Source organism: Eptatretus burgeri, chromosome 11, assembly GCF_056783735.1.
Source record: "Eptatretus burgeri isolate ZD-2024b chromosome 11, Ebu_testis_v1, whole genome shotgun sequence".
Classification (NCBI taxonomy): domain Eukaryota; kingdom Metazoa; phylum Chordata; class Myxini; order Myxiniformes; family Myxinidae; genus Eptatretus; species Eptatretus burgeri.
The window spans coordinates 38,700,508-38,708,007 of record NC_140971.1 but is presented as its reverse complement, the minus strand read 5'-3'; the positions used below and the strand labels follow the sequence as shown (position 1 = coordinate 38,708,007).

At 42.1% G+C, this 7,500-nt stretch overlaps 1 protein-coding gene across 42 annotated transcripts in view; it reads right to left on the bottom strand.

Moving 5' to 3' along the window:
• Positions 1-7,500, bottom strand: part of LOC147016897 (adhesion G protein-coupled receptor L2-like) — a 619,880-nt gene that overhangs the window by 312,742 nt on the left and 299,638 nt on the right. The window lies entirely within an intron of this gene.

Genomic DNA, 7,500 nt, shown 5'->3' with positions numbered 1-7,500 from the left:
TTACCCAGACATATTGCAGAGGATGCAATTATCCATAAAACGATTCCAGACTTCAGATAGCAGCACAAATTTGTGTCCCTGTAAATTCTCAGACCTTGTTGACCTTTGCTCAAATCGCAAGAATCTCATTATACAAAACCTGTTTCTTTACATGGTGTTATGAAAGAATGGTGGGCCCCAGGTAACAGACCACAGACAATCCACTTCAAGTCCTTTTGCACAGTACATTCCACAGACGTAGAGCACAACAATAAACATATCCAGTTCAACCAGACAAATCGACCATTCATCGTCATGAAGTTGTCTCACTTTCACTCAAATGCTCCTGCTTAGGAACGTAGTCATCATCACCCTCTTGATCACTTTTGACATCATCAACTCCCTCTGACTCATTTTCAAAAAGCTGCTGCAGTTGCTGAAAAATTTATTTGTCTGAGCCTGGCCACCACGGCATATCTACTGTACAGCGCCTGATGTTGCACTGTCTGAAATCGAATAAATGAATAAAAACATTGGGGATTTTATGTGAATTTCTACCTTTGCAGATTCTGCACACACAGATGGAATCACATCAAAACATGGACTGATAATAACTTATCTTAAATTACAAGCAATACATTTCCTTAGTGGTCAAACTGACCAGTGGTGGTTTTCAGTAAAACGGCCTATAATTAAAATGTGGTGGAGGTCAGAAGGTCAATTTTTATGTGAATATTTAGCACCCAGAATAATGAAAAGTTAATGAGCCTCAAAACTGTGAACAAAAAATTACAATTATAGCTACAAAAACATTTGCTTGCAGTCAAATGACCACTCCTGCAGTTTGAGTGTTAAAGTCTCGATTTTTTTTCAATAGAATTATATATGTAAACACTGTGCAGGGTAAGGCGTTCTATGAACTCCCTAGTTTAATTTAAGTTGTCGTGAATGGGGACCTGAAGAGAAGGTTGAAAGGAGAAGTTGACAAGGATGGAAAGCAGGTTATCAGGAGGTAGGAATCGGTGTAGTTGCGAAAGCAATAATAATGAGATGGATCGGGGATAGGAAAGAGAGTTAAATATTCTACCATTTTAATGAAGTAATGAAGAAATAACATGTAATGATGTAAGAATGCAATATCTTGCTTTGAAGAATGGGAAGAAAGGGAGAGGGGAGGGCATAGAGTTGGGGTGGAGGGACAGACAGGGGACGAAGAGTTGGGAGAGGAAAGTTGAGGCTTTGGGGTGGATGGAGGGGATGTTGAGGATTTGTGGTGGTAGGGGCGAGGGGTTGAGGACTTGGAGTGGAAATGGGGTTTGAGGACTTGGAGTGGGGAAGGGATTTGAGGACTTGAAGTGGGGAAGGGATTTGAAGATTTGGGGTTGGGTGGGTGAGGAGGGGTTGAGGACTTGGGGTTGGGAAGGACGGCAGTTGAGGAGGGTGGGGGTGGTTGCTTTAATCAAGCAACATCTTTAGAGAGCACATAACTTGACAATATTAAGTTCTCATGGTATTTAACTCTTCTTTGCATGGTGTTGTTGAAGTGACATTTTAAATTACGCGGAATTTCCGTGGGTACTTGCTAGTTAAGTTATATATCCAATTTTTTCTCCAAGCAGGGAAATTAGCCAGGGTACCAGAACACAAGGGCCAACCCGTTTGAATGGATGCAATTGGATTTTTAGCCGCGTGTCGCGTAGCGAACGCTGGCTCTTAGAGAGCTCCGTGTTCTTCTTCTTCTGGTAAAGACAAAACCTTTCCGCGTCACGTTGCGAACGCTGGTTCTAAGAGAGCTCCGCGCTGTTCTTCTTCTTGTTGACTGGTGGAATGACGCGGCTCTTGGACACATTTGTCCTTGTTGATGTGTATAACCTAAATGCAAATGGCACAGCTGGTTTTACATAACCATCTGAATTCCTGTGAAGGACATTGTGATTTTTGCCAGGTGTTAGCTTAATGGTTAGGGTGGGCTTGGGATCTGAGGATCCTGAGTTCAAATCCTGCTTGGCTGTTGAATTAATACCAGGTGGGGTTGACTCTGCCTGTCATCCTTCCGAGGTCAGAAAAATAAGTGCCAGCTTGCTGGTATCCTGTGTCGGAGTGGCGACCCATCCAGGATTGTGCCCAATAGCGAAGGAGACTACTTAGGCAACACCAACGCTCTGCACAGAGTATGGTCCCAATGGATGGATGGACATTGTGCTATGTGCCCCCTACTGGCATTGCACAAGCATGATAGTTTGTCAGTTTTGCCTCCACAATGGAACAAACCACTAACTAGAAAGATCAGAGGAGAACACACTACCAAATGAGATATCCTGTTATCCTGCAGCCTAAAACGCTTATTTCGCAGTCTTCCACCCAAGTAATAACTGGGCTCAACTTTGCTTGGATTTCAAAATAAGGCAGTAATCAGGCACAGTCAAACCGATAACGGACAACACATCCTGTCATTTTTTTTTCTCACAACTACATGTGTAGGACACCTTGAAATAATCTACTTAATCGTTTAAATCTAATTTAGCTCCCTCACTGCAGCAGGGACAATATGGCAACAGATTATCGTAAAATTTGGCAATGTATGTATGTATGCATGTATGTATGTATGTATGTATGTATGTATGTATGTATGTATGTATGTATGTATGTATGTATTGCTGGGCCGATAAGAACATTTGACTATAGCCGATTACAGATTTAAAAAAAGAAAATTAAAAATGGGAAAGTGCATTGTTCACACATGAAGTTAGTCCAGCGGAAATGTGAAAAAGCATGTTGTGGCGTCATAATGAAGTTTTTTGGTTGATTCATCATCTCTGAGCTATCCTGAATCAGAATCAGCCGGGTGCCAGACTCGCACCCTTGAGGAATATTTTTTAGAGGTGAAAAACAAAAATGGCTGCTACCGACTTTCGATAAATTGTGTTTTGGGTTATATCTTCACTTCTAATGCACTTACAAACACATTTTTGGTGTCTACTACTATGTTTTCATGGTCAAGGAATCCGATAATGATAAAATTGAAGGTATATATATTAGACCTGTCTCATATTTTCAAGATGGCCACCATTTTAATATGAAAAATGGCTATTTTGCAGTTCCACTGATCACTTCGAGTAAGAAATTGAATTTGATGAACCCTCAAATATGAATACTACGCACAATAATAGTCAATGACAGCTGAAGTAACTTACTTGCAATGATCAATGAATTGATGATTATATTGGAATAGGATTTTTACACAAATATATCCGGATACATGTGGATAGTTGACTATGACTTTGGGTTTTGTCCTAAAGTAATTATGTACATGGATATGATTTTGAAATTACCTTTTATTTTTAGGCAAACAAATATTAACTTTGTTAAGGATGCAATGTTCTACATTATGTTCAATATTCGTCATCGTGATTAGCAGCTACTGCCCTTGTCTGTTCGTAACAACAGTCTGATCCAGCATTACAACTGCAAAACATCGAACATGACATCTGTGCTGCCACACAACCACACCTCCCGGTGGAACATGGCTGGCTGGATCAGCTGATCAGCTGCAGAATGGTGACTGGTGCAGCAGACACATCAGGTGGAAGTGTGGTTGGACACAACGTCGCACCGTCCTCACCTTCTTGCCATCCATACTTGATGGGATCCAAGTTCGGAGGGTCTGACTGAGTGGCCGATTTCCATATAATGACTTGATGATGAGCGCGATGTACATGTTGAACAAAGGCATCATGTGATGGGGGCAACGACTTCAATTTCGGAGCAGAGGTAATCTTGGAGTTGGCCATCTTAGACTTCCACAACTGAGACCGGTGTGTGGACATATCACCTTCAACTTTGGAACCATAACAGGCAGCAATGAAGGTAGTTGCCTCAGATATCATCTTTTCCTCGTCTGCTTCCAGCTGACCAAGTAAGGTGGGATGATGTCTGCCCATTAGTACCTTCAGCGCTGTGGCTTTTCCAATGCCAAACAAGTCCGACACAGTATCGCATCCGGTCAGAGCATGTACAGCAGGCAGATCTTTGGCGATACTTTTGTGTTTCAGTGCTGTTTGGTGAATGTCTTCGTTCACCGTCCCAGCACACGAACTCTCCACGCTGACATTCACAGTCATCTTTTCCTCGAGGTAGAAATGAATCAACAGGACAAAGATATCTGTATCGTCACAGACCACTTTGATGTGTGAGTCACCACTGACACCTGACACAATTCTAACTAAGTGATGGATGATGATGACATCTGCTTCTTCATGGTGTGTTTTCAGATCCTGTCTCTGGAAAGTGGAATTGTTCCATACTTGTACTGGTGTAGGATCTTTTCCGGTGATCACCAGTTTGGTTGTCCACAATGTGGGTCATCAGATACTGACAGATCAAATCGATCAGTTGTAGTTTGTTGTAGGCTACATTTAGGACCACTTTTTGTGCTGGAAGTGTTGTGTGTAAGTTGAGTTGATGTTTTCGACTTGAATCATGACCTGCGCGACTGGATCTCGTCATTTGTTTCGTGCTGATTTTGATGTACCTGTCGAAAATCAGGTATACGTCACAACACTCCAGGTGGTATTTGATGGTTCCCATGAAGTTGATCACATAATCCTCAACTGTACCATTTGTGGGCCAATGTACAGTCCATAACATGGTGCATCCATCGATGATGACAGCATCTGGAAACCTTGGATTTGACTTGATTGATCAACTTGGAGTTTCATCTTCAGGATTGCTTTCGACTGAGCCCGCATCGCACTGCTCTCATCAAACAAGGAGGCTGGGACAAGGAACAGTTCGTACGAGAGGACACCCTTGATATAAATATCCCTGTATTGTTGGAGACATATGACTCGGGTGTAGATCAATTCAGTATGATATACTGGCCTTCCATCCAGCTTGATGCTCTTCTTGGTCGAAGTCATCAGGGTCACTTTTTTGGTTAGTGTCTTGTTGAAGCTTGTTGGACATCCAGATTCAAATTCCGCTATCTGTTGTCGTCCAATCTTGAGAGAATCATCAACGTTTACCTTGTCTGTCACATGAAACATAGTTGTAGACACTAAAATTGTGTGTTTAAGTGCATTTGAAGTGAAGATATAGCCCAAAACAGAATTTATCGAAAGTCGGTGGTGGCCATTTTGTTTTTCGCATTTAAAAAAAATTCCACAAGGGTGCGAGTCTGGCACCCGGCTGATTCTGAATCAACCAAAAAAAAAAAAAACTTCATAATGACGCTAAAGCATGCTTTGCCCTGAAATGGCTGTTTGGCCTCTAGACTAAGTGGATACCATGCCAGATCAGTGCCATGCCCACAATTGATGTTATTGAGTGACGGTCCATCAATTTATTTTAAATCTCTACTCCAATCGATTGAAGCATCAAACGGCACAGCATCCTGTCATTTTTAGCTCGCCTGTTCGAAGAACAGAGAGCTATAGCGATACCCCCGGCGTGAGCGTCAGCGTGAGCATGAAAATGTTAAAGTTTTTGGTGCAAGTTATTTCCTTTCTAATGTTTTTATCTACCACACTATTTTTTACTGATTACAATATACAAATACATATATTGCTTTAAAATTATTTGGATCAGACTTCACTGCAATGCTTTATAAAAAATATTATTAGACTCGTCTTTTAAAAACGATAAATGTATAAACAGGCGAGCATTGGGTGGCTTTGACACCACTCTGGTTAAATGAATGATGAGCTCCCATGTGGTCATTCGATAAGATATTGAGGGATATAAAATTAAGTGTTTCATACTTGGCTGGTCATGTGAAAAGCAAGTTTTATTCAAAATACAGTGCAGGAGGTCCCCGGGTTACAAAGGAATTCCGTTCCGAACAATCATTCATACAGTAAGTATTGATCGGCCATTAACTCAGCGTAATAAATGGTGGTATATTTTTGCTAACCTTTTGCTCAGGGGCTCAGAATACTGTCGGTCAATTTTTGAAATGTGGAAAAATAAATTTAACTCACGCTTTGATGCACCTGGGTATGGCCAGGAAAGAAGTACAGTAAGATTTCACTTTTAATCTCAGCAGCGTACGAGCGATTGTGTTTTCCTTTGTACTCATAGTTGTTTTTAAAGCATTATTTTATTATATATGAATCGGATGTGCTTTAGAAAGGTTATGTTGTTTCTCTTTGTGAGTTTCAAAGCAAAATAAATTTGATAACACCCGATTTACGAGCCGTTTGTTGTGTTAACATGTTTTCCAAATTACCGAGCCAAAATTTTTAAACCCATCACATGACAATTGTCAGCTCTTTATAAAGACTAATGTTTATGCACATCTCCTTGAAACGTCGATAATTGAAAGTTGTTTTATTAATTTGTTGAATGAAATTCGCCCAAAATGACTCAAGTTTTTGGGTTGTGTACAGTACTGTCATCATGAATCAGCACTCACACTGACTCCAATCGGCCGATGCCGATTAGCATAACATTGCAGATATCGGCCTGTGCCGATTACCGATACCGATATCAACCCAGCACCACTACGTATGCACAGGGTGTTTCAAAAAGATTGATAAAACTTTGACTTCCTGCCATTTTTTTGTGTTTTAATTCTATACCGTTTTCCTTCTCAGGGTTTGGTGGTGTTATCGTGGTGTTTCTTCCCTGGGATTTCCAGCTCCATAGCTCAACTATGCCATTTATAGTGAAGCAAAAGACAAAAGTGGTGGCTCTGTGGTATGAGACGAAATCATATGTCGACACCCGCTGGAGGTTCTGCCAGGAATACGACCTCAGAACACGTGAGGGACTCACAAATTGTGCCATTCAATGCATTGTGAAACATTTTGAGCACAAGGGTACAGTGCACAACCAGAGCAAGGGCAACAGTGGCAGCCCAGCATCAGTAACCAAGAGCCAAACCAACATCGACGCCGTGCGGGATTCTGCAGTGGATAGTCCCAAGAAGCTCCACGGCAGGCGCTCCTGGGAGCTAGGCATCAAACCAACATCAGTCTGGCGTATCCTCACGAAGGAACTGAAGCTTTTCCCATACATCATCTCTATTAGGCATAAACTGAGTCAAGATGACATAAGGAGAGTTGATATGTGCAATTGGCTCAGTGACAGGATGGAGCGATACCCAAACTGGATCAACCTAATCTGATTCAGTGATGAAGCCCATTTCCACTTGAACGGTGCCATCAACAACCACAACAACATTTTCTGGGGGGCAGACTACCTGAGGAGATCACTGAGAGGTACCTGAAAGGGCCTAAGGTCACATGCTTCTGTGCCTTCAATGCCAGATGGGGAACGCTAGGGCCTTACTGGTTTGAGAACAACACCATGACAGTGACAATGATCAGTGAGCACCACCGGGCCGTGCTCCAGAAGTTCCATCATGATCTTGCCCAAAAGGTCACCCCAAACCAGCTCAGCATGATCTGCTTTATGCAGGATGGTGCAATCCCACATGATGCTGGTGATACAATCACTTTCCTGTGGCAGCTCTTCAGAAACCGCCTCGTTGCCCTGGGTACCGCTCATGACTGGGCACCT